This window comes from Rhipicephalus microplus, chromosome 1 (assembly GCF_043290135.1).
Source record: "Rhipicephalus microplus isolate Deutch F79 chromosome 1, USDA_Rmic, whole genome shotgun sequence".
Taxonomy (NCBI): Eukaryota; Metazoa; Arthropoda; class Arachnida; order Ixodida; family Ixodidae; genus Rhipicephalus; species Rhipicephalus microplus.
The window spans coordinates 208,585,906-208,609,692 of NC_134700.1; the positions used below are offsets into that span (position 1 = coordinate 208,585,906).

Sequence of the window (23,787 nt, forward strand, 5' to 3'; positions counted from 1 at the left end):
CTAACCACGCGCAGCAGTAAGATGTTTAGAATTGGACACCCGAACCGCCTGGCTGTCCAGAGCAGTGCGATGCCGCGTGCACGCAGGGCTGCCAAATCTTGCATCGTGAACGCAATTCAGACGAGGACTCGCTACGTCGCCGCTGTTTTGCGGCATCAACGCGCGTTCCGTAACGCGACAGGCCCCGCCCTTTGCACAGGGTGAGCATAGTCGCTGTCCGCTTCGTTGAAAGTTTGACAAGAACCAGTTTGCGGAAGTATTTCGCGCAATCGTGGCAGACCCTACCAACGAGTACGATCGCGGTCACAGTGACTTCTCACTATCAGCTAAAGTCTTGCCATATAGTTCCGTGATGACAGGGGCGTAGCCAGAATTTTGTTCAGGGGGTGGGGGGTGGAATCACACTTTGGACGTGTTCTTACGTGCGTTCATGTGTGCGCGTGTACATCACAATTGAAAAAAAAATCACAATCAAAAACGCAATCACAATTGAAAAAAAAAAAAAAACGGGAGAGACGAGGTACGCCCCGGCTTGACGACCGGGGCATCGAAAGCTAGGGGAAAGGGGCAGAAGAAGACGTCTTGAGCTCGTTCAATTCTTTGCCTAGTCATCGGGAACCAGGCCGTAGTCACCAGCCCACCCTTCCCATTCCTCCTTTCCACAACCTTTGATCTCCGATATCCTGCAGGAATTAGTCCCCTCCAAATGTCGTAATTGTACTCTTTGATATTTAGTTATTTTATAACAATAAATATTACGTTCCCAGATGCAATCTCTGCTTTGTTATTGCTGTTGTTTCAGAATGAATGTTCCATTCTTTCCTTTCATATTTATTATATTCAGCAGAAAGATTCCAGGTTGATTGTTGCTGAATTACATACTTTCGTAACTCTTTTCTTTCGTCCTTTCTTTTTATTTTTGCTTACCGATGTTTACAGCTAAATAGCACTGGTACAATGAGTCGTCGATGTGAAGTGAATTCGAAAGCCACAAGAAAACCAACAATGACCCATGTGACCTAGCACGCTCGCTCTGTCGGACATATTAACCGAATATGTTCGGTGTGTCAAATTATTATTATTATTATTATTATTATTATTATTATTATTATTATTATTATTATTATTATTACGCTTTAGACAAGCAGAATCCGACATAACATGTGCCCCTATGTGCTCTGAGTGATGCACTGCGATGTCCCAAAATCGTGTGAGAGCATTCACACTGCAGGAGCGTTTCCGCACTGCGCTCACATTCCGCGCCATGTTGGTCTCTCGACACCTGTTCCGTAAGGCATGGTCGCAGAACGCAAGGGAGATTTTTGCCACCCGACAAGGCGTGGCGTGTCGACAAGGCGTGGCGTGGGGGCTGGTAGCCCCAGAAAGAAGAGAAAAATAATCATTAAACGCGAGTAATAATAACGGAGAAGAGCTCCCACTTGGCAACACGCGTGTCATACATCTTCATTTCTTTTTACTTGCATTTTCCCTAGCAGCCGCCCGGCGAAACGAGATTCCAATCGTGTCCCCAGTTCGCTTGACCGCGCCACACGTCTTCGGTGGCGGCGAGCGCGGATACGGATTATCGCTCGGGAAAATCCGGCGCACCTCTCCACCTCGAATCGCGGATTGCAGCTGGCTGCAGCGAAACAGCGCTTCCGTGTTTCTGCGTTAATTCTACGCGACCCAGACGGGCGGTTTTTTTTTATTTTACATCCATTGTTTCAAGAGCGCGCGCGCTAATGCCGCTTCCGCCTCGCGTGATTTCCCTCTCTCTCTCTGCCACTCTCTTGGGCATTCGCTCTCGCTCGTCGTAGGTTCCACTTCGGACGAAAAGCGCGCTCGTTCGAGACGGTTGCAAATTAATTAGCCGGCGCAACACTGGAGTCAGTCGGGCTTGATGGGGAAGGCAGGAGGAGAGTCGGCGCTCGAACGTGACGATGGTGCACCATCCAGAACGAACATGTGTTTCAGCAGTGTCTACTCGCCAATATCCTAGCAATTGAAATTTTATATATATTGTTACGGTGCATAATCGACAGGAGCAAGCGTGGCACTTTGCGAAAATGAAGAAGACCCCCCCCCCCCCCCACCCAATTACCCAGAAATTTTCCTTCCTTCGACATGGTATACAGAGCTCAAAATGATCATTTTTCTGCTCTCCCCCCCCCCCCCCCGCTTTCAGATCAAGGAGGTGCTTTCCACCTCCCCCCACAAAAATTCTGCCTAAGCCCCTGGCTCCGACACTCACTTCTATTTGGAGAGTGTGCGGGTGCGCCATCGTGCATGTAACGACGGAGGAACCAGTTGCATCCACCCCAATATCTTGTGCGTCCAGCCAGGAAGCTAGTAAAATGACAAGAAAGCCACCGACCAGCCCAATCACAAAAACAACTAAACTCGTATAGGTCTGACCTGGTGCGTCACACCCGATTTGTGGCCGTTTCAAGTGGCAAAGCTCGCAGAATTCCTCGCAAATGCGATCCGACGAAAGTACTGCAGGTTCGCACGCACATCGTTGGTCCTCGTCGTCACACACTAACGAGTACCGACAACGTCAGTGACATTCCCGCCGAATACGTCAGCGCAGATTTCACTGACGTCGTCGAGGCATTCATCTTGGTTGGCATGAAACGTGTCACCATTTTTTTTCGCGCGCTACTCATGTAGCGCATGCGACAGTGCTTCTAGCGTCTTCTGTGGCGTTCCGTTTTCGTGTTTATACTTCTTCGGGCTTTCGTTTGCACCACACCAGAACCGGGGGCGGGGGGGAGGGGGAGCCCCATTTAGCAAACGGTGACGGCCGTTACACGGCACCAGCCGATCCTATAGCTTCCGGTGGCCCAACGCTGCGCCTCTCACTATCGTGTCCACTTCGGCGTCCTCCCTTACGAATGGCCCAGTCTGCGGTGCTAATGGACGAAAACAAACCCGGGCGGACCATCGCCCTCGTATCAATCAGTCATGGGACCACCGAGGCATGGCGCAGTTCCCGCGGCAGGCAAGGTATATTCGCATAGCCCCAGGGAGATAATGAGTGCGTGCGGTGCCGAACTGTGCACCAGATTAAGCCATGGGAACGAACGCATTAATGTCGGTCTTGCAACATAGCATGATTATACACGCACACCTCCTTCTGTGAGCTTCCTTTATTTATGTGTACAAAGGCTGTACAAACTTCAGTACAACATCGCGGGACGTTGCAATCACGACAACAAAGTAATTTCCTCGTCTCCCCCCACGAACGGCGGGTGGTAACAACTTGTAATCGCTAACAAAATGGGACGTCTGCTTCCGCAGACAACGTACATACCTCAACGTTTGGCGCGGCTGTCTGCTCAGCCAACGAAAGACAAAAAAAAAAGTAAGAAAGAAAGAAGAAATAAGCACGCCAGTAAAGCGTTCCAGGACCGAATATTGCCATGGAAGCAACATCGAACCCTCATCGAGTAAGGAGCAACCGACCACAGGGGGAACGAATCCTCTCTTGCGCGGAACGTTTGGCAAACAACTTTTATTCGAAAGTATGAGCGTGTAACTGTACACCAACCCACTCGCCTCGCAGCAAGGTATCGGCCTTTCGCCTTTATTTTTCCATTTTGGCACCCCGAAGTTCACGGTCGGTCGACCTGCCAGGGGGGTAATGTGACAGTCTTCATCGTGAAGACTGTGGCACACCGCCGAAAAGAGCAGACACCCGAGGCGGTGCCTAGGGCGCTGGGGGACGTGACGTCGAGGTAGAGAGAGAGATAAGGGGGGGGGGGGAGTACCCCTCGGGACGGAGATTTCCTCTACGGCTTCCGGGGGAACACCCGCGTCGGTCGGCCCCACTCCGCGCACGGCAGCCGCAGAAACAAACGGCGCGATAGACGGAGGAGCGCCCGAACCACTCGCGCACGTTTTTATCCGCGCCGTCCCCGAGTTGGCCGCTTGTTTCTCTTGCCACCCCTCCAGTGGCCGTTATCTTTGTTTACGATCGCACGCCAGATCACTGACGACCCGGCAGGTCCACCGCGACGGCCGAATTAACGGGAGCGACCTCGGAGCTGTCCCCTCCAAGCGGGCCCCCGAAGAGTGCATCTTAGATCTTTTTTAGAGACCCCCTCGAGCGACGCGGCTCAGTTGGCCGATGGCGAGCACTTGGGTCGCCCCGTTGTTGAAGCTGAAGGGGGACGTCCTTCTGTTGTATGTGTCGTGAAAAGATTGTTTTGCTCGTGCAGGCAGGGTGAACGCAGCCGTTGGGCTGCGCGTTGTCACCGCATTCAGTTACGGGGCAGCTCCTGATGCGCGACCGGGGGGGGGGGGGGGGGGGGGCTTTGAAAGTGCGCTAGCTGGTCCGCGAAGAAGCCAAAATCAATACTGTAGACGACGAGAGAAAATGACTGCTGTGCCGTAGAAGTGTGGCACCTTGGGCTAGTTGGTATGACATGACGATAGTTATAGCGCAAGAACAGAATGACGACAAAGAGACAAGAAGGACACGATGGACACGAGCGCTAACTTCCAACTGCCACCCAGGCAGTCGAAACACGTACGAGGCAACCCTTTGCCGTGGGGTCTGGAACAAACAAAGAAGAACGGGACGTAAGAAGAAGGTGCCGGTTTCAAAGGCTACACAAGAACAGCAACCGGTTCGCCAGAGAGTCAGTCAGCCATTACGCCACGCAGACTGTCGAATTAGTCAACACCACCACAGACTGCGCGGCTACCTTCCCACGTCAGAAGGCGTATAACTAGCAACCACAAGCAAACCAAGAAGGAGAAAAGATTAGCGGCAGCGGCAGCATGAAGCCATTCGGCACTGAAGAAGCCGCTGTGGTGGCGCGTCCATTTGCATGTTGTTCCGCTCGGCCACTATTTACGTCCCGGCGCCACGCACGCACAGACACGGTCAGCGCAACGGCGGCCCACCGCTTCGAAATGTTGCCGGTGGAGGGCGGCGGCACCGCCAGAGGAAAGGGTCCGCGAGCGGGAGTCCGTTCCCACGGTTTCGAATCGGCACGAGGTGCGCCCTGCCGGGAGCATCATCATCCGAAACCGCAGCACCGCTCCGGCTCTGCTACAGCGCTTCCATAGCTTATACATTATTCCGAGACGGGTAGAACATGCGGAACGGAGCGCGCATTACGTCACAACTTCGCCAAGCGCTTCCAGAGTCGGCCATCAAAAACCGAAACGATGTACGACTCCCCTGCTGTGCAACGTGCACCGTTGTGATGATGTGCACGAGGTAGAGGCGATGCGCAGCTTTCAAGCTCGGGAGTTGCTATCGTTGGACAGGTCTATTGAAAATAAAATAAATAAATTAGAGCGGCTTACACTAAGTCGCGCAACACCGAGTCCCAGCAAAGCTGGTGGGCACGTATAGCTGGTCCTGGCTAGGCTTTTGCCCTCTATCTTCCACCCGACAAAAAAAAGATGATTGCTTCATCGTTTTTTCTGTCCGTTTATCTCTATTTGATTCCAATTCCCCCCGCCCTCCTGCTATGCTATACAAGGTTATGCGACGTTTTGCTAGCGTGCTTGGATGGATGTGTGGTTAAAAAGCTCGCCTTCGGATCTTGGGTACGCGGGTTCGAATCTCGTTTCACCAAATAATTCTTTTCCCCGAGAATTTCTCCCGGTTTCTCCGTATTTCTATCGCCCATCCTTCTTTGCATCTCGCGTCAGACAAATCGGCGCGAGATGGCAAAAGACGAAGAGGATGAAGAGAGCAGCTGGCGGATCATCATTATAATGACCTTATCTATGACCAACGGCCGACTTCAACCTCTTTGCTGTAAATTTATATAGTATTCTCGCAGAACGCTGCAGTTCTCGAATTCGGGACTGGATATGCAAAGAAAGTACGACTCAACACAATGGGGGCTTTTTGCTTGTACGTACCGTGTTACCGGATACCAGATGGAATGTGCGCATGCGCGGATCTTCTCGGGGCGTAATACGTGACGTAAACTATACCCGCCGGATAGGTTCTACGTGTGCCGCCCTATCTCGCAAATCCAACTTTGTTCGTAGCAACTCACGATATCCACATCACCATCGAGTCAAAATAAGCCGAAGTGCCAGCGCCAGTAGCGATTACATTGTTTCAGCCCAAGTTACCAAAGCTAGAATGACCTAGAACATCGAAGCCGCAAACTTGAAAAAAAAAAAAAAACTGCAGTCTTCACAAGTTTTGCGGCCCGCAAGATGGCCTCATCGTTTACCAAAACTGCGGCTACACAAAATCTACTTACATACATGCTAATAAATGGTGTCTGAGCACACGCGAATGTAGCTTGAAAAAAAAAAATACGCGTCCAGTGATTATAGGATAAAAACCCTGCTAGGCGCGAAGATCGCAAATGAATTATGCGAAAGAACGTAACGCTGTTATGTCAAATGAACAGACTTTTTTTTAGTGCATTTTGTGTCACCAAGACCCAAGCTCAGCGAGTTCACACAATCTTCGTGTGAACTGCTTAGCTCTAGAATAGCCACGGCCATCAGATCGTTACGAACAAGAACACGAAACAACCGCTCCACACTGCTCTCCCGCACACGAAGTTCCCATTCCGTGCACTCCGCGCCCAACTCCCACGGCAGAGTTATGCGGCGCTGCCTTTGTTAGCCCGACAACTATCGCAAAGGGAAAAAAACGCACTTTCCGCAAGTTCACACGACCTGCCGCGGAAATAAAAGGTCGCCTTTACAAGGCCCACCGAGGGAAGCGTTTACAGAGCACGCTGGAAACGCAAATCCATCACGTAAGACTGAACAACGAACGCTTGCCTCTTTGGCACAGCCGCGGGAACAAGCGGCGTGCGGAATGGACGCGCGCGAGACAAGTTTGAATAAGCGTTCGTCGATTATTTGCACGTGGCCGGTCGAATCGTTCCGTGCTTTTTTGCCCAGGAAAGCAAGCAGAGATTCCGTCCACTTCTCACCGCATTTGCCGGCCGACAGACAACGCTCACGTGTCCCCGTTAGTCAGACTGACATCTTCGAAGTTTGCACGCGCACTACATCGCAGGCATGCGCGTGTGTGTATGCGGAGGACAAAGGCCATGCACGCAAACCTCGGACATGCCTTTCAGCTTCATTAATTCCGTGCACCACTGTGAGGCCGCGCGCTAAGTGACCATGCGTGAAACAGCGCGGCTCTGTGCGAGGCGCTCGCGTGCTCCACGGTTTCGCTAAAGGATGACGCGCGCAATCTTGATAGAGGTCGTTCGCAACTCGGACCTTCTAAAACTCGGCGACCACAGGCGCAATAACAAACAGCGAATCAGCAGAAAGTCGGCTACGTACACCCGCTGCTACTATTTGATTATAAGCAATTCGGCAGACCCCACGTACCTTGGGGAATCTACGTTAAGAGCAAACCTCATAAGCGCGAAAATTCACGCGACAGCGACGAGCGATGCTATGAGCGACGAAACAGGGCGTTCGCGCGACGTGTCGCGTGCTCGTTTTCGCGCGATCGCTCGGTTCTCCAGATTTGGAAACCGTCGCTCATCGCCCGGAAGTGCTGGGCTCAAGCAGCCAATAGCGAAAAACCGGAAAAGACAAGGACTACATAGGTGCACGTGACCCTGTCCGAGTCACGAATGCGCAACAAGAAATAACGCAATGTTTACGCATGTACATATAAAAAAAAGTGCTGCAAGGCATTCATAAACACTTTCAGTTACATTGCACAACAATATATCTTATTTTTGAATTACATACCGCTCACTACACGGTTTTCTTGGTGCGAGTAGACGGCCTCATGCCAGCAACAGTGAAGTTCGCTCGCCGAAGCCGTCGCGTGAATGAGGTTTGCCTGCGCTAGCGACTGATCGCGCGAAGACGATCTACGTCGCGTCGCTCGTCGCTGTCGCGTGCATTTTCGCGCTTATGAGGTTTGGCCCTTATGCGAAGCATGCGTAGGAAAGGTGACCATGTTGTAATTTTTTTTACTGAGCGACACGTCATAAAATGACGCCAAATATACGTACAAATGTTGCACGTATAGCCATATGTTAAAGAGTTGCAGATGTTTGTATAACCAGTTGTTCGCACCCGCACAATGAAGTCAAGAGGAACACGAGTATTAGCAACACCAGAAGCGATAAGCTGATATGAAGCGCTGGTGCTCGCGAGGATGGTAGCCCCATAGACACTGCTACATAAATCAACTCCAGGGCACGCCACCTAACTACAATCGACGTTAACCCGACGTCACGGCTATATCGTAGGCGCACTATCAGCGTCAAATGAAACCCGAACTAGCAGCAAGCCTTTGCGATAGTATAGTGCGTGCCGTCCAGTTATCGTTACTGACAGTCGCGCGCATCCTTTCCGGCAGCTTTCCGCATATATGCGTGCCTGTTCGTAGTGATAGGTGGACGGCACGCACTATAACATCATGAATGCTTGCCGCTGTTCAGGTTTCATTTGACGCTGATAGTACATATCTAATGTTTATAAAATTGTATAGCCAGCACTGCGACCACAATGGACATTTCACGAACATTAGGGTCTATTTGAAAAGTAGTTCAGAGACCTGGCCTGGCTTTGCGGTGGAATGCCTGATTATCAGGCAGAATGCTTGGGTTCGATGTCAGCCTTTTCTTAACGCTCACGCGTTAATACTGCCCATGTGTGTTCTCGTGGTTCCTGGATAGATACTAAATGTCAGTCACCTGTAGCACATACCCGCATACCAGTGGCGCATACCCGCGAGTACGTACGCGACGGGATTGTGACATCACTCATGCCTACTAGACCCGCGCGTCATATTCGTCAAACTATCTTACCTTCCCATACTTATTTCGGTTCACAAGTTAAGAAGTGATCGGGAGAGCACCCGGATGGATGGGTGAATGGACGGACGGATGAATAAATAAACGCCAAAAGCGCTTGCAGAACGCAAATAAATGTTTCGCATTTAATAAGCGTGACCCAATAGATAACACTCTTAAAGTCGAGCTCGGCTCTAAATATATCGCGTAAAGAAGTTCGAATTACTTTGCAGCGCCAGTAAGCTTGAAAGAGAGAGAGAGAGAGAGTGAGAGAGGGGGGAAAGTAAAGGAAAGGCAGGGAGGTTAATCAGAGAGAACTCCAGTTGGCTACTCTCTATAGGGAGAGTGATGGAAGTGATGGAAGCGACATTTTGCTTTTTGGAGCAGATTCTGGAGCAGAAAAAATAGTGTTTGAAGCAGGCTCAAGTGTTAGAAGTCATAACACACAATGCCCCACTTAATTCGACGCCCAAGCTACAGTGCCCTTTGTCTCACGCGGGAAAAGTCCCCGAACCATTCGAAAGGTGTATACAGCTGGATTTTCATTTATAAAAGAAAAAAACTGAGTTGGCCATAGCGCCTTCAAGGAGTCTACATTCTATTAAAGCATATATCACGTCATACGTCATCGTCGGCTCGTATAGCATCGCGCGATACTACGGGTAGACCACAGTCGAGCACAATGCACTCGAGAACTGTAAACGCCGGTTAACGTATAACTTAACCAGCAAATACATTCTCGCTGTAGTTGAATACATCAACTGCTACAAGTCACTACTGGGCACATGGTATGTCACAGCCCTCGCTGTTGCCACATCAAAGGCCAGCGCACACTATCAGCTGCCGAAGGAGCACGAGGACTAAGTGCCTATCGTCCCGTCCCTTTAGGTCCGCGAGAATTTTGTCGCAAGCCATTAATGACGGCGCCTGAGTGGCGCAACGCTGGGCATTGCGCGGGGCCCCACAGGGCGGCAGGAGACGCGGTGACAAAAGAGTGATACAAAGTTGCTGCGTCTACCGCCCCCCGCCCAACTTCATCTTTCGTATAGCGGCGCACTCGCAGCGTCAAGGCACTCAACGGAGGTGAGACCGGACGGCAGCCGCTGTGCAGCGCGCGGCCAGACTTGCCCGCGGGCTCCCCCCGCTAAGTGCCACGCGCGGACCTGTCCATCTTGCATCAGCGTCGCCGGTTGCGCCGCCGGAAGGGAACGGGGTCAGGGTAGCCGGGTCAGCCACGCGAACCGCCCCCTATACCCGGGCGCCGCTCGCGTACAACTGCAAGGCGCGGTATCGATGGCCCTCATCGACTACGACAACACGCCACGACGGAACCGGGGCGCCGATTAATACGCTATTAATTTCCCGAATTCGACGACCATCGCCCGCGCGCGTCATGCGGCCCGGGCACCTCAGGAGCAGTGGCGGCTCAGTTTCACGAAGACTTGCACAAATGCTCGCATCTATAGGCTGAAGTGCGGTGGGGGCATCTATGCACCCTGCAAACGAGGGTCCCTAGGCACCGTTGTAATACATTCCGAGGTGCTGCCAATAAACGTGACCCCCCCCCCCCCCCCCAGGACGCACTGCCTATAGATTATTACGTCAGCTTTTGTACTCCCGTGCAACAGTCCAGAAAGGAGGTGATCCTTCTCTCCAGTGAAACGGTCTGTATGGAGCAAGTTGCATACGGAGTTATCCATAGTTGGCCTTTAACGTGGACTCGCATCGCACAGTACACGCGCAGGTTGACTCTATCGAAATGCGACAGCCGCGGCTGCGATGGAACCCGCTACTACAAGATCAGCAGCCGAGCACCCTATATGCAACCACTGCACCACTGAGGCGGACGCCAGTTGTTTGACCGATCCCTACAACAATGAGGAAACCAAAGGGCGGCCTACGAAACAATTACTGCACCCTTTCCGTGTTACGTACGTTGTCTTTCTCTAGGTTATCGATATTCAATACCGAGAATGTCTCAGTGATTCATATCACCAATTCTTGGTCGATCCCACCCGAGTAGATACGAGGCACGTTTGAGGCATCGTCATCATCACCACTTTACCAGAAATGAGCTGCGCTTCTGCATGTTCCGCCATCGGTGCGCCCAGAGCAAGCGCACCCGTTTCTGCAGAGCTCATTTCGCTTCGCGCTTGCTTCTCCTCAAACAGGTCGGACAACTGGTTTGGAGAAAGAAGTCACTCGCCGGCAAGTTCAAGGGGTTGCGCCGCGAGGCAAACGTGCAAACGTGTATGCTGCCATGTACCTGTGCAGAGTAAAAAGATATAAAAAAAACGCGAAATAGAGGGCAAAAAAGCAGCTCTCTCCCGGTCGAGGGTGAGAACGTGCTAGTACGCATATTGACATCCAAACTGCACGTGATCAAATCGCAGTACAAAGTGTACAAAAGGAACGGCGAGAGAGGGAAAAGAAGGCGAACACAAGCGCAGGCACGATTAGGTTATGACAGCGGTGAAATCGCGTAAAATCGCACACGTAAGCAAGTCACCCAACCTGATTCGTTTTTTCTTCTTTCTGTCTCAATGCTCCCTCGCTTTCCGCGTACGCGTAGTGAATTTAAACGTGCTTCGTAGATCCGCGTCCTACGCGTGCAATGGTGAATTAAATAGACCGAAGAGCTCACGCCGAGCCACGTGTCTTTTTTCTTTGGAACCAAACTCGCTTGCCAAGAGGAGGAGGAGCCCCGGACGGGAAAGGAAACCTGCCGAGCGCAGAAGCTCCCGTAGTGACATCGTGAGGGCGACAGGTGAATGACTCTTCATTCCCTTTACATATCGTCATGACTTGTACATCTTCGTCATCTGTGCGTATAATCAATGTTATTCAGCCCAAGCCTGGCTGAATAAAGCTGTCCCTCACAAGTGGCGGGCGTGCCGGTCATCGCTTGTAAGGGGGGCCCAGCACCCTTACCATCTACCGGCATCACTTATGAGTGATGAACCATTCAGGGTCGCAAAGCTTTGAACTGGAATCATCCAGCAACATGTAGGGAGACGATATTAAGTTGGCTGTATTCGTCCGAAAACTATAAATGGCCTGTTTCATTCAAGGTCGGAGACCCAGAGCACGCTGGGACCACGTTCGCTTGTTTCGAGGTTGCAGGGACGCCCTGCAAGCGTCGAGGTTAGCCTTTGCGTGCGCAGAGAGAGCGGAAGGTGACAACGGCTGGTGTTCTTTGCCGCCAGCAGTGACCGTCAGTCCGTCCCAAATGAAACCGGCGCTGCGACGCTGGCGGAGTCTCCCAGTGGCGCCGGAAGATGCCGAAGCCCGAAACAAAACAAAACGCGAGTCGCGCACAGCGGCGAGAAATCCTCCTTTCCGTCGTCAATGTTGCGGACTTGCGAGGCCCACGTGACGAAGACAAATCGGCCTGTCAAAAGTGCTGGCGCCAGCGCGGCCCTTACACCTGGCTTCGCCCATCACGGGTGTTCGCCAGAAGCTGCACGGGCCTGTCATCGGGCGCACCCCGAAATGGCTTCGTGCGGTCTCGCGACTACTAAATGCGAGAGACGCCGGCGACAACGGCACACCGCTACGAGGAGCCGGTTCCGAGGCCGGCGTTGGCTTGCTGCGGGCACGCGCCATGCGCAGAACCTGAAATCGAACCTCGCTGGTTCGCGTCTATATAAAAAGACCAGCGACATTCCTCGTCCGACGCCAACGAGAGAACTTTCTCGCCAAACCGATCGAGCACCGAGCACCAAAGCTTCCACTCTGCGTGACTTCGACCTCGCTCACCATATCATTCGATGCAGGAAGATGTCGCCCATCTCACGGGTTGGACGCGTCTCAAAATTTATAAGCAATACAGCCCTTTTCGACGTCTGCCTGAGGGGGCTACGGAGCAGGATCAGTCCGATGCGCATGGTGTAGACGCCAAGCCTACACGCGTCGTCACATTTGGGAATGACAGGCGATAAAGAAAAAAAAATGAACGACGCCTTACATTAAAAAAAAAAAAAAGAACGTGCGCCGAAAACTTCCACTCCGTACTCTCGCTGTACACAACCTAGCTGACTGCGTTATAGCTATCTCTCTGCGTTTTTCGATTTGAAAAGTAATGTGCGAAGAAGATCTCCTGTTACGTACAAAATCAGACGCTCCCAGCGGCGTCTTTAAGCGTTCGCTTAGCGCTCCATTGAAGGTAACGCTTTAGAAGATGCACAATACAGAGTTTGTAGCGATTCTACGTTCCAAAACCGTGATATGATTATGACACACGGCGTAGTGGATGGCTCCGCAAATTTCGACCACTCGGGGTTCCTTAACGAATGTTCAAATATAAGTACACGGGCCTCAAGCATTTCGCCTCAATCGAAATGCCGCCGTCGCAGCCGGGTTTCGATTCCGCGAGCTTCGGATCAGCAGTCGAGTCCCTCTCCCATAAGACGCCGTGATAACCGCTAGACCACCGTGACAACCACAATGCCGCCATCTACCAGTTTAAGAGAGATACTGTAGGTGGTGATGTATAGTTCTCTGTTAAAAGTCACGGCCTACAGGTGTCCCTTAGCGTAATAAGAAGAACAGTTCACGCACGACAAGATGAGAAGCAAGCAATATAAAGAAACAAAAAAATCGCAGCATATCCGAGGAGTCAATGATATTGAGTGAAGCGAGGCATCCGTCCGTCCGTATATCGTCCACTATACAAACACCACAAACGGCATCTAGTGATATTTCCAAGGATATATACACACACAACGCCATCTTGTGACCAATTCTTAAAACTAACTAGAAGTGGCTACTACAACAGTGTACTACTACGAGGGACACGAGCCACACACCCCAAGGAGCTTCGCCCCTAAAGAGAAAACAAAACAAGAAGTCGTCTGTCGTACAGAATAAGAAACGAGTAGACCATTCAGGAAACCCGGATTCGGCAACGCCGAGGTAAACCAGACCGCCGCCGCGAAGCCGGTCGTGTCACCTCGAGCGAGGGGCGACTCGTTTGGGGTGAAGGCTCGCGGCGGAGGCAAGCGACTCATGGTTTCTTCGCATCTCGCGAAGGACAGGTGTTTCGCTGCCGACGCCATGGCTGCTGCTGAGATGGCAGAGACGGCGCCGGTTCCGCGAATCGGACTCACGGCGTTCCTCAATGGGCACCGCTTGCACCACGAGGAGGAGGAGGAGGAGGCGAGAGTGTTACATCTGAGTCACAGAAGAAATCGCTTGCGCGCGCGTGAGTAACGGCCTATTGCAAAGTCGACGGGCACGAATCACTGCGGTGGGGCTTTTATACATCATCTTCGCCACTTTCACACACACACAAAGCAGCGTGCCGCTAAAGTGGGAGTGCGAAAGACAGGAAACGTGAGTTTAAAAACGATGGCGCGGATGACGTAAACAGCCATTAACGGCGTTCGCGTGGAAACCGCTGAAGACGCTTATAGCTATCTTCCTTTTGTTGGAGATGTTATTATCCGATCGACAGCTAGGCCGCACAGCAGTCCCGTAGCCAGAATCCTTCTTTCTGGAATAGAGGGAGGGGACCATATTTTATGTATGTTCGTGCGTGCAAAACTGAAAAATACCCCCCCCCCCCCCCCCGTGCTGCTTCATTGACCTCAGCGCCAACTTACTGCTAACCGCCGATTTACGGAGAACGCGAATTCGAAGCGACCCGGATTTATTAATCCCGTTCGTGAATCATCGAGGCCCACTCCGCAGCGCAGAAACGATCCGATATCTCATCGCCGTTTGTGCAAAACTTTTATATCCGGAATTTTATTTTTTCATTCTATCAAACTGTTTGCGGGGCGCACCGCCCAGTCGCTGACGCATCTCTCGCGCGAGGCACGAGCAGCGTTCCACGTACGCGAGTGTCGATAAGCGAGAGTGCAGGACGCGATAAGCACGCTTACTACGCGAGCCGATAGCGGCACAATCCACACTCGACCAACTTGGAGAGGGACACCATCAATCGAGGGCGACGGTCGTTTACCTGACTCGGCGATGCCTCGCAAGCGCGCAAAATCCACCCATATCTGCTGCGGTTGCACACCCTCACGAAATCCGACGACGCTCCACGTGAGGGCAAACAGCGAACACCTTCATCAGCGGCGATTCCTCGCAATCCACTCTGCGCCCTCCTCAGTTTTCTCCAATTCTTTCTTGAGGCGAAGATAACGGTTAGAGAGAGAGCCGTGCGATCGCACAAAGGAGGAGTCCTGACGCCGCTGTGCGCGAGTAATAAGGTTATCTCCGCCGCCGAACAGACAGTTCCGCGCTCGCCGCCCCATCGCTGCACGATGACGTCTCATGCCCACGCACACGAGCTCGCATGCATTGCGACCCGTCTTATTACGAAGTCCGCGAACGCACACACACACACACGAGGCGAGGAAAAACCTGCCCTGCTTTTGAAAGAACGCGAGGTTACTGCAAAAGGGGCACAGTGAATGCGGAGAGTGTGCCTGTGTGTGTGTGATGCATACACTCACACACACACTCGACGCTATAGAACGGAGCGGTGAAAGCGTCACGTAGCGGCTGCCGCCTCTCGTCTTGAAGGACGCGACAGTCCGGGCAGCGAATCTCTAGCCTTTCTCTTCTCTTTTGTCAGCTCTTCCTTTACAAACACCATTGCTGACAAAACGTTTTAAACTACGCAAGCTCTTCTGACGTCTTCTGGAGCATTTAAACAAACGATAGGATGTATGCTTCAATAGTGGTGAATCCGTAAAGGTCCGTTAATAACTTGACCGTATAGTTGGCGTTTCAGTGCTTCGGGTGCACCGAGAACAAGTCGACTCAAAAAATCACAATCGATAAGTTCTCGTCTTAATGTACCCTGCCTTATTTGATTTCTCGCATACTATAGATGCAAGTAAGAACTCATTCATAACGTTTGGAGTCGGCAAACAGTGCGTCCACAAATTACATTCAGCGCGCAGCCATCTCCAAGGACACCCTCCCATAACGCGAATACGAGCATATTTTTCCCTGTTTTCATTTTTTTTAGTCACATTCTTACATGTTCGTTTGTGCACCCCCCTCCTCGCCCAATTAAAGCCACGCTATCACGTTCGTTCTATCGCAATTTACGTTACGCCATCCACACGGCATGCTCCCGTAAAATCAGCGGACCTTGCCGTTCGCAATAATACCCTCCACTAATAGCGAGCGCTTTTTTTTCTTCCGGCATATCTTCAACGACTCTCAAAGTAGCAACACCAGCCGATTGACCAGCATCACGAAAGGAAAGCGGCTCATCAAACGCGCGAGGGGTGTGATGTGAAGAACGAAAAATCGACGCCGCGGTGTCGACAACCTTGTACACTGCTGCAGTGAATGCGAAAACAAGGAGCATCCGGTCTCGGAAAAATTATTAAGCCGTCAGCAGCACCGCACAGACGAGAATCCGCAGCGCTATAACCGGCGGAGAGAAAACAGGGCCGCCTGCGAGCTACGTGTAAAGGAGAAAAGCGAGCTGCGAAGAACGAACGCAAACCGAGGCTCCTGATCACGCAACAAGAGCCCAGCGCCGCCATCGCCTTCGAGTTCCCTCTGATTAAAAGCCCACGGACGGAGATGCCGAATAGAAAGCGCGCAGCCGCGGATACCAACCAACTCGAAGGCGCTGCGCAGGCTCTGCCGGCAGGGCGAGCGCCCAACGATACGATCGCGACCCGTAAGGAAACACCGGTTACGAATCGTAATCACGACACGGCGCGGACCGGCGCACAATGGAAAGAAATAATCGCGCTCGGAGCGCGGACGGATCGCCGCAGGCGATCGCATTCGCCTATACGTGCATATACGAGCAAGTTCAAGGGTGGGTCCGCGATGCCCGGCCCGACCCAGCAATTATTACTGCCACCGGAGCAGCCGACGTCAGCGGGCGTATAAGCTGCCAACACATTTTCGGGTTCGAGGCTTGGTTGAAGGTGCAGGCGGCGTTTAACGTCCATGTCCAAGACAAGTGTTCACACTCGCGATGGAAGACCGATGTCGCGCGATTTTGTGCCGCGACGCTTGCAACGAGAGCGGTGTGAACCCCGACGTATAAGCTCGCGGGCGTGGATCTCCGTCTTCGCGTGGCTTGTAATATCACATCGTTTGCGCCACTCGCAAGGTAATCGGAAAGGATTTAAGCGCGTCCAATCGCACGGCAAATGGCATCGTGCCCGTATAAACAGTCTACGGTCAAAGCCACGGAGCACGACTCAAACCTTGCCTCCCTGTAGTGGCGGCAGTGGCATTTTGCGCAGCATGCACTTGTTTGCTCCGCGTCAGGTCGCGAGGGCACGCACACATACGCATACATAAACAATCGTCCTGCCCTTCGGGAAATGGCGACGACTCCTCCGGGGCGGCCATCTGCAGCCGGCAAAGGTCAGGTGCATTCATGGAAAATCGATAAATAAAACGTTCCCGACTTTGCACGGTATACATCCTCTTCTTGCTTTTTTTTCCTTTTTCCCCCTTCGTTTGCAAGTCCGCCTGTTTGTTTCCTGCCCTCCCACGTTGATGCTCAAATTCCGCGATGACATTTTCATAACTTGAAACGCAACTGAACATCAAAGGGTATCTTCAAGTAACCAGGGACATGCGGTGTTCCATTGGAAAGGGCACGGCAGGCATTGTATATGACGCACCCGAGTACCGTGTCATTTGCGAAGGCTTTTATGTGTTCATATCTACATTCTTCACAGTTGTTTTTAAAACATATTGTCTGAACACTTCAATATTGTTACTTAATGCACAAATCCGAAACGTAGAATACGATCAGGCCTGCCAAAGCAGGGGCGTACCTTGTGCGTAGTGAAAGCAGCAGTGTGTTATCATAAAGAGGAAGAACTTATGCACAATTGAAACGCTGCGAGATCTTGCCAACAAGAGACGACGTTCTAAAGCAACAGTGAAGCAATACAGTAAGAAATCTATGTCGAACCTACAATACAATCTATGTCGAACCTACAAATACGCCCCCAATAAATATTTGGGAGCGGGGAATTGCATGCTACGACGGCACATGAAAAAAAAATAATAATGCGCTTTTTCTACGTATTACCATCGAGAACGTCAAAATCATGTAAAATATTGCAAAACGCCCGCGACGCCACCGGACTCGCGCATGACACAAAACAGTCCTCTTTAACAAGGTGCGAATCCCTAAAGGGGCCCTGTAACACTTTTCACGACTTCGTACTTTGACGTGTTTTTTCTAGCTGGTTGCGTGCACTGACGGCTTAAGAGATGAGTGCCGCAAGAACGGCAGCGATAGGGCCACGCAGTGCAAGGTTATTCAGCGTAGAGATATCAAAATACGACGAAATCGATGCTTACCGTCAACTCGATTTTCGCGGGCTCACCTTACACCGTGTTTCCCTCGCCCTCTGACGTCGGAAGGCTGCTAAATAAACTGAAAACCCTACCGTACATATTGTCTCTTACGTTCAGCGTATTAAGGACGCCATTGCGATGGTAACAAACAATGCGGTACTTGAAGAGGGAACGACACGTGCGAAACGAGCCAGCTCTCGAACGCTTCTGAGACGTATTGTAGCTTTACTTATCTTTCTCTTTGCAATGACGTATATATATCAACGCTCTTACTTTTTTTCTTTTAGTTTTTTTTTTAATAACGGCACCCGGAGTGTCGCCGGCGCGCTTCTTCCAGCACATGGCGTTCGGAGCATTCTCTGAACAGCTTTGCAGTTTTCAAGCTGGAAAAGTCAGAAAGCTTTATTCTCTGTCGCTTTGAGTGAAAAATCATGGTAATAAAAAATAAATCCAATAATAATCCATATTTCGATGCAATGCCGCGATCACACCTAATGTTACATTCATCCAATCATATGGCGGCAACGTTCCGGCGTCATTTCCGCTCGCAGAATAGTTCTGGCGAGCGCCACTACGAGTTATTCAGTCGGCACCAATCTTTTCAAGCGTTAGAGGGCCCCTTTAAGTGGATGCTATACGGCAAGTCGGCACGACATACTTGCAACAAACGCCGCACAGAAGACGGAGAACCCGAGGACAGCGCTTTTGTCTGTCCTTCTTTTACTGGTCCCTTATATTCTGCGTTGTTTTCAGTTCAAGGTGTTACAACACACTCGCAGTTCTTAATTTGGCACTGTTTGGGTACTGAACAAGTTTCGGAGAACTCTATGTACACCAGGTAAACCCTTGTGCTGGCGGTGTACGAAACGCGCAGGCAGCGACGTGAGGGAAAGCAGACCGCCGCAGTTATTGCACGCGCCCGCTGCACGCATGCAAGCAAGCAAGGCAGCAAGAACGCTCGCCGATCGCCGTGCTGGCCTTCGCGCGTGCAAGCAGTGCGCCTCCTGCAAGCCGGTCCGCCGATCCGTGCACGGCGACGTCCTTGCCGACGTCCCTTGCGCAACAGCGGCAAGGCTGCCCGCCGCTCGCCTCGGACGACAACTTGAGAAGCAAACGCGCCCTTTCTCTCTTAACCCCCCCCCCTCCCCTTTCGCTTTGTTTCAGCGCTGCTGCTGCGCCAAACCGCCACGGTGCGTACACACGGTCAACAACAGGGCGCTCTGTTTACGTCGCCTTTTCGCGCATTGCGTCATGGCCTAGAAGAGAGGTCGAACGAGCCAGGTGCACCACGCGGCGAGTCGCGGGAGAAATCGAGTGTATACGTGCGCGGGTGACTGCCGCGATTTCGAATCGGTTGCGTCGATAACGCCAGCGTTGGGGATTCGAGAGCTGGCCGATGGATGCATAGAGCAGACGCGAAGTTACCACGGGGGTAATTGTAGCCGCAGACGTGATGTATTATGTGCGCCAATTATACGTCACATCGGCACTCCAGCAAGCGAAGTGTCGTGTGCGCTCGCGGGAATTCTCTGATAGAGAACAGTTCCGGAAAGCTTGGTGGGCGTGCATAAGCGTAAGGACGCGGAAAGTGGTGTCCGTATTCCCGTTTCCCTGCCCTCCTCCTCCTCCTCCTCCCATTCAGATCTGGGCATGTCCGCATATAGCTTCGCTATAGACATATGGCTTAGTGCTTCATATATGCTTCCGTGCGCGCAGGGCAGGCAAACATCATCGTTGCACCCGCACTGCAATCCGCAACCCAATCTTCGCCGATGAGTGCGTAAGCCACGCCGATCCGGCAAGCGAGGGCGCGATTGCTCCATTTAGCAGCGTCCCGAGAACGCCGCGCGTTTGTGTATACTCGGCGCAGCAGCGTGGGCAGCGGGCGCAGGGTCGATAGCCATCGCTTTCTGCGAAAGTGCTGCGCTTTGAGGCTCATGCCTCGGCAGAAACAGGCGCGAGCGTCAACAATAAAGGCGTACCTCACTTATCACAATCTCGTTGCGGTGCGACGAGCGGGCCTCCGTCCTCGGTGCAACTGGTGTTGACCGGAGCATCATTTGTTACGCACCGGCAACGAAACCGCTGAAATGGTGCTGCTGCTGCCATGCAAAGCAGCCGGAAGCATGACGAGGGCGGCCCGTGATAGAGCGGTGATCGTTCCTGTCGCACACGTAACATCCGAAATTGTGCGACGATGAGAATTGCAGCAACGAATTTAATCACTCCAGGAAGTCTGTCCGCATAAAAGGGGTTATGACACCATTTTTTTTCATTATTATAATCTGTGTTATGCCGGCCAATTCTTGTGGATTCAAAAATAAGCTGGCCAAACTTCAGCGCATTTGGTCGAGCCCAATTTATAGTTGAAAATTATAACAAACACGGCATAACGGGCCGAATATATGCGCAATATCTTACAGCGACAATCATTTGCATACCGGAATGTCCCTTTCTTGCTTGTTTCGTGCAGGTCGGTGTTTCAGAGAGACGGAGAGAAGAACTAGTACAGATATTTCTATCGCACGTGAAGCAGTGTAAATGACTCACTTCGTTGCAGCGGGTGACAAATGAATGATTGCGCCAGAAGAAGGCAAGTTGAGATTTGCTTTTGATTTGACTGGATGCACGGCCACAGATAAAAGGCGGGCGCGTGAAATATTAGCGACAGATTATCTCGGATTGTAAGATCACCGGCGTGCAAATATATCAAGAACGCTTGAGGGCCGCCATCGCGAACGCACTTCGTTGGGGAATATATACACAACGCCGCAGCGGGAGAGCAGAAAACGCTGGGCGCGTCGCTGCGCAAAATGGTCTATATAAGACTAACTGCCACGTATAAGGACGAAAGAAGGGACACTCAACCGAGGGGCTCGTTTTCAACCTAATGCAATGAGGAAACACGACAGCAAAATTAGCAATGCTGCAAAGAAGCTGCGGAGGGCACCGAGCCGTGCTGTTGGCATTCGACTTGTATAAACGCCCCACGAGCCTTTCATGAAGCCCCATAAACCTTGGCCAAACTGCCCAGTTCCTACGCGAACGACGTGACGCTGCACAGCGAGACGTTGAGGACGGACGACGGAGGAGCTTGGTCAAGGGCAGATAGTTCGCGCAGAGAGCCAGCACGGCGCCGCGTCCCCAGAATACATCATTTCGCGCGCACACACACACAAAGAAGGGGGAGGGGGGCGATATTTTAAAGAACCTAAAACACGCGGAGAGAGCCAGCGAAAAGCGCCTCGCATATCGCCAAACTGCAGCCCCCCTGTCGCAATGTCGTTACAAGATATTCTGCGCTTGCGTCATAAACCTTGAAAACGCGTCCGGCTTGTCCGCCAGGCACGGGAGATGTACGGTACGCATTGGGCCTCCGCACGCATTCAGGGTCGTCGGCATGAAGCTCATCGCCACAGCGCGACGCTCGTTTCCATTCGTAAAACCTTGCATTCCTTTCTGCTTGGTCCAAGAGATGCGACAAATTAACTAAGCCCATATACGGATTTTCCTTTTTTTTTTTTGATCCCAAGCAGCTCTTTGAATAGCCTGTGTAACGCTATCCCTCCGTACACCCCCACTGCGCATGCTCGCGTCCGCTGCCGTTCCGCATGCTCGCCTCTCGTGCCGGCCCAGAAACGCACCCGCCCAACTGCCGCTCCCCTCCCCCTCTCTCGCCTCGCAAGGCCGACGCAGGCAGCGTCTGCTAGTAAAAAACCGACTGCGCACGACGCTGCACAACCGTTCACTGGCCCCCCCCGTATGTTTTGTAGGCACTTGATCGCGCGTTCAGAATTCAGTCAAGGCCACGGTGGTTAAGGGCGTCTTTACTTTTCTGTCACTTGATGAGCGCCAGCGTTAACGCCGCCGCCAGTGTAAGCGTTAGCGCCCGCTGCTTCGCATTTACACATCATTTCCCTCAGCGGGAGAAGGTCAACGTTTTTTTAGGGGCGAAGCTCCTTAAGGCGTGGGTCTGTCTATCCTCCTTGGTTGTCTTACGTAGTTACCGGGATGGGAGATGACGGTACTTGCGAGTGCTCACTAGATGGACGCACGGACGGACGGACGCACGGACGGACAGGCAAGCAGACTAGCAGACGGACGGACGGATGGACGGATGGATGGACGCGCAGAGCGGGTACGTGCCACAAGGGATGCGAGATGGCGGTACTTTGAATTTTCACTAGATGGACGCACAGACGGGCGGACGCATGGATGGACGCGCGGATGGTCGCGCGGACGGACCGAAGCAAGAACGTACGGACGGACGGACGGAAGCACGGACGGGCTGACGAACGCTTCGCCCCACTCATGATCATTCACTCCGTCGATATGCTGCGATTGTTTGTTTAACGGCGAAAGCTGTTATGAGATCAGAACACGGGTAACGTGCCACGCCGTATAGTTGTCCGCCACTGCCCGTAACCCGTATCGCAAGAAATTAAAAAAAAACTATGTAAATAAAAAAAACATAGGACAGAATGAGATTCGAACCCGGGTCCGCTGCGTGCCAGCCCAGTATTCTGTATGGAGCTCATTTGCAAACTTGCCTTAGGCTGGCGTTGATGTCGGAAAATGAATCGCGTTAATACGACTTATAAAGCGTTTTAAAACAGCGAAAGAACAACCAGTTGTCGCACAATGCGAATAGCGTAACGAGTGGGCCGTCCAATGCTCCAACCCATTACAAAAGCTTGTTATTGTTCCCCTATTAACTGAGGCACACACGCACTTCATGCGTAATTCTTCATAGTGGTCATCTATTGCTTAAAACAAATGCACTCTGAGCAAGTGTGTAGGGGATACCGCGCTTCGACGAAGGATAGTATAGCGAATACCGGCCTACTACACAAAAATTATGATTGATTATGACGTAGTGGTTACCCAGCAAGTGTGTTTGTTGCAGTTACCCAAAGAGGGTTTTGAAACGGCTCTGAAAGGCTGCCGTTTCAGCTTTCGCTGCGACTGTGCTGCGCGGTCCACGCAGGCCTGGAGTGTTTTATTTTTTAAAGCCCTTGTGAAGTCCTGACCTCGCTATCACCTTCTCCCCTCTCCCGACCACTATTAGCAGCCGCAGAGTCATTCGGGCGCTGTCCTGCAAGCCGCAGTGGCCTGCTGCGCAGCAATCACACACGCGCAGACCACATCCAGCTGCATCTGCACGTACATGTGTGTCGCAAGAACGCGACCAGCATGACAACGAAGCTGCATTATGTGATCGCGACGCACGGCGGCTGTGGAAAGACGACGCCGCCTAAGCGTAGGCTCGCGTGCAGTTAGCAACAACGACATTCAATGAGGGTACCTTTATGCTAATCACTTTCTCTCTCGTTCCCTCTCTTTCTTGAAGGATGAGTACGGAGAGATAGATAATGCAACAGGTGAAGCGAGGTTACACATCAATCCATTTATCCTCGATACGCAAGCATAAAGAACCGAAGTGAGATCAGTGTCAAGTACGCGAATAAACTATTTTGCCTCCAGAATAATGGAAGACGACCTGTCAGCATTTCCATTGTAGCTAAGTATAACGCAGTAGACCACACTTCAACACGTCGCGCGAATGTGAAATGCGAAGTGATGTTCAACGTGGCGAGGTCACTGAATTGTTTGAGGACGACGTAGATTAAGTGGACGCATGTACAACTGCAGCCGCGCGACAGTGTACCCGACACTCCAAAGTTGAGAAGATGCTTTTAGGACAACCTCC

General features: G+C 51.9%; 1 protein-coding gene across 3 annotated transcripts in view; it reads right to left on the reverse strand.

Moving 5' to 3' along the window:
- yki (Transcriptional coactivator yki) overlaps positions 1–23,787 on the reverse strand; it is a 205,484-nt gene that overhangs the window by 14,929 nt on the left and 166,768 nt on the right. The gene's annotated exons all lie outside the window — the stretch shown is intronic.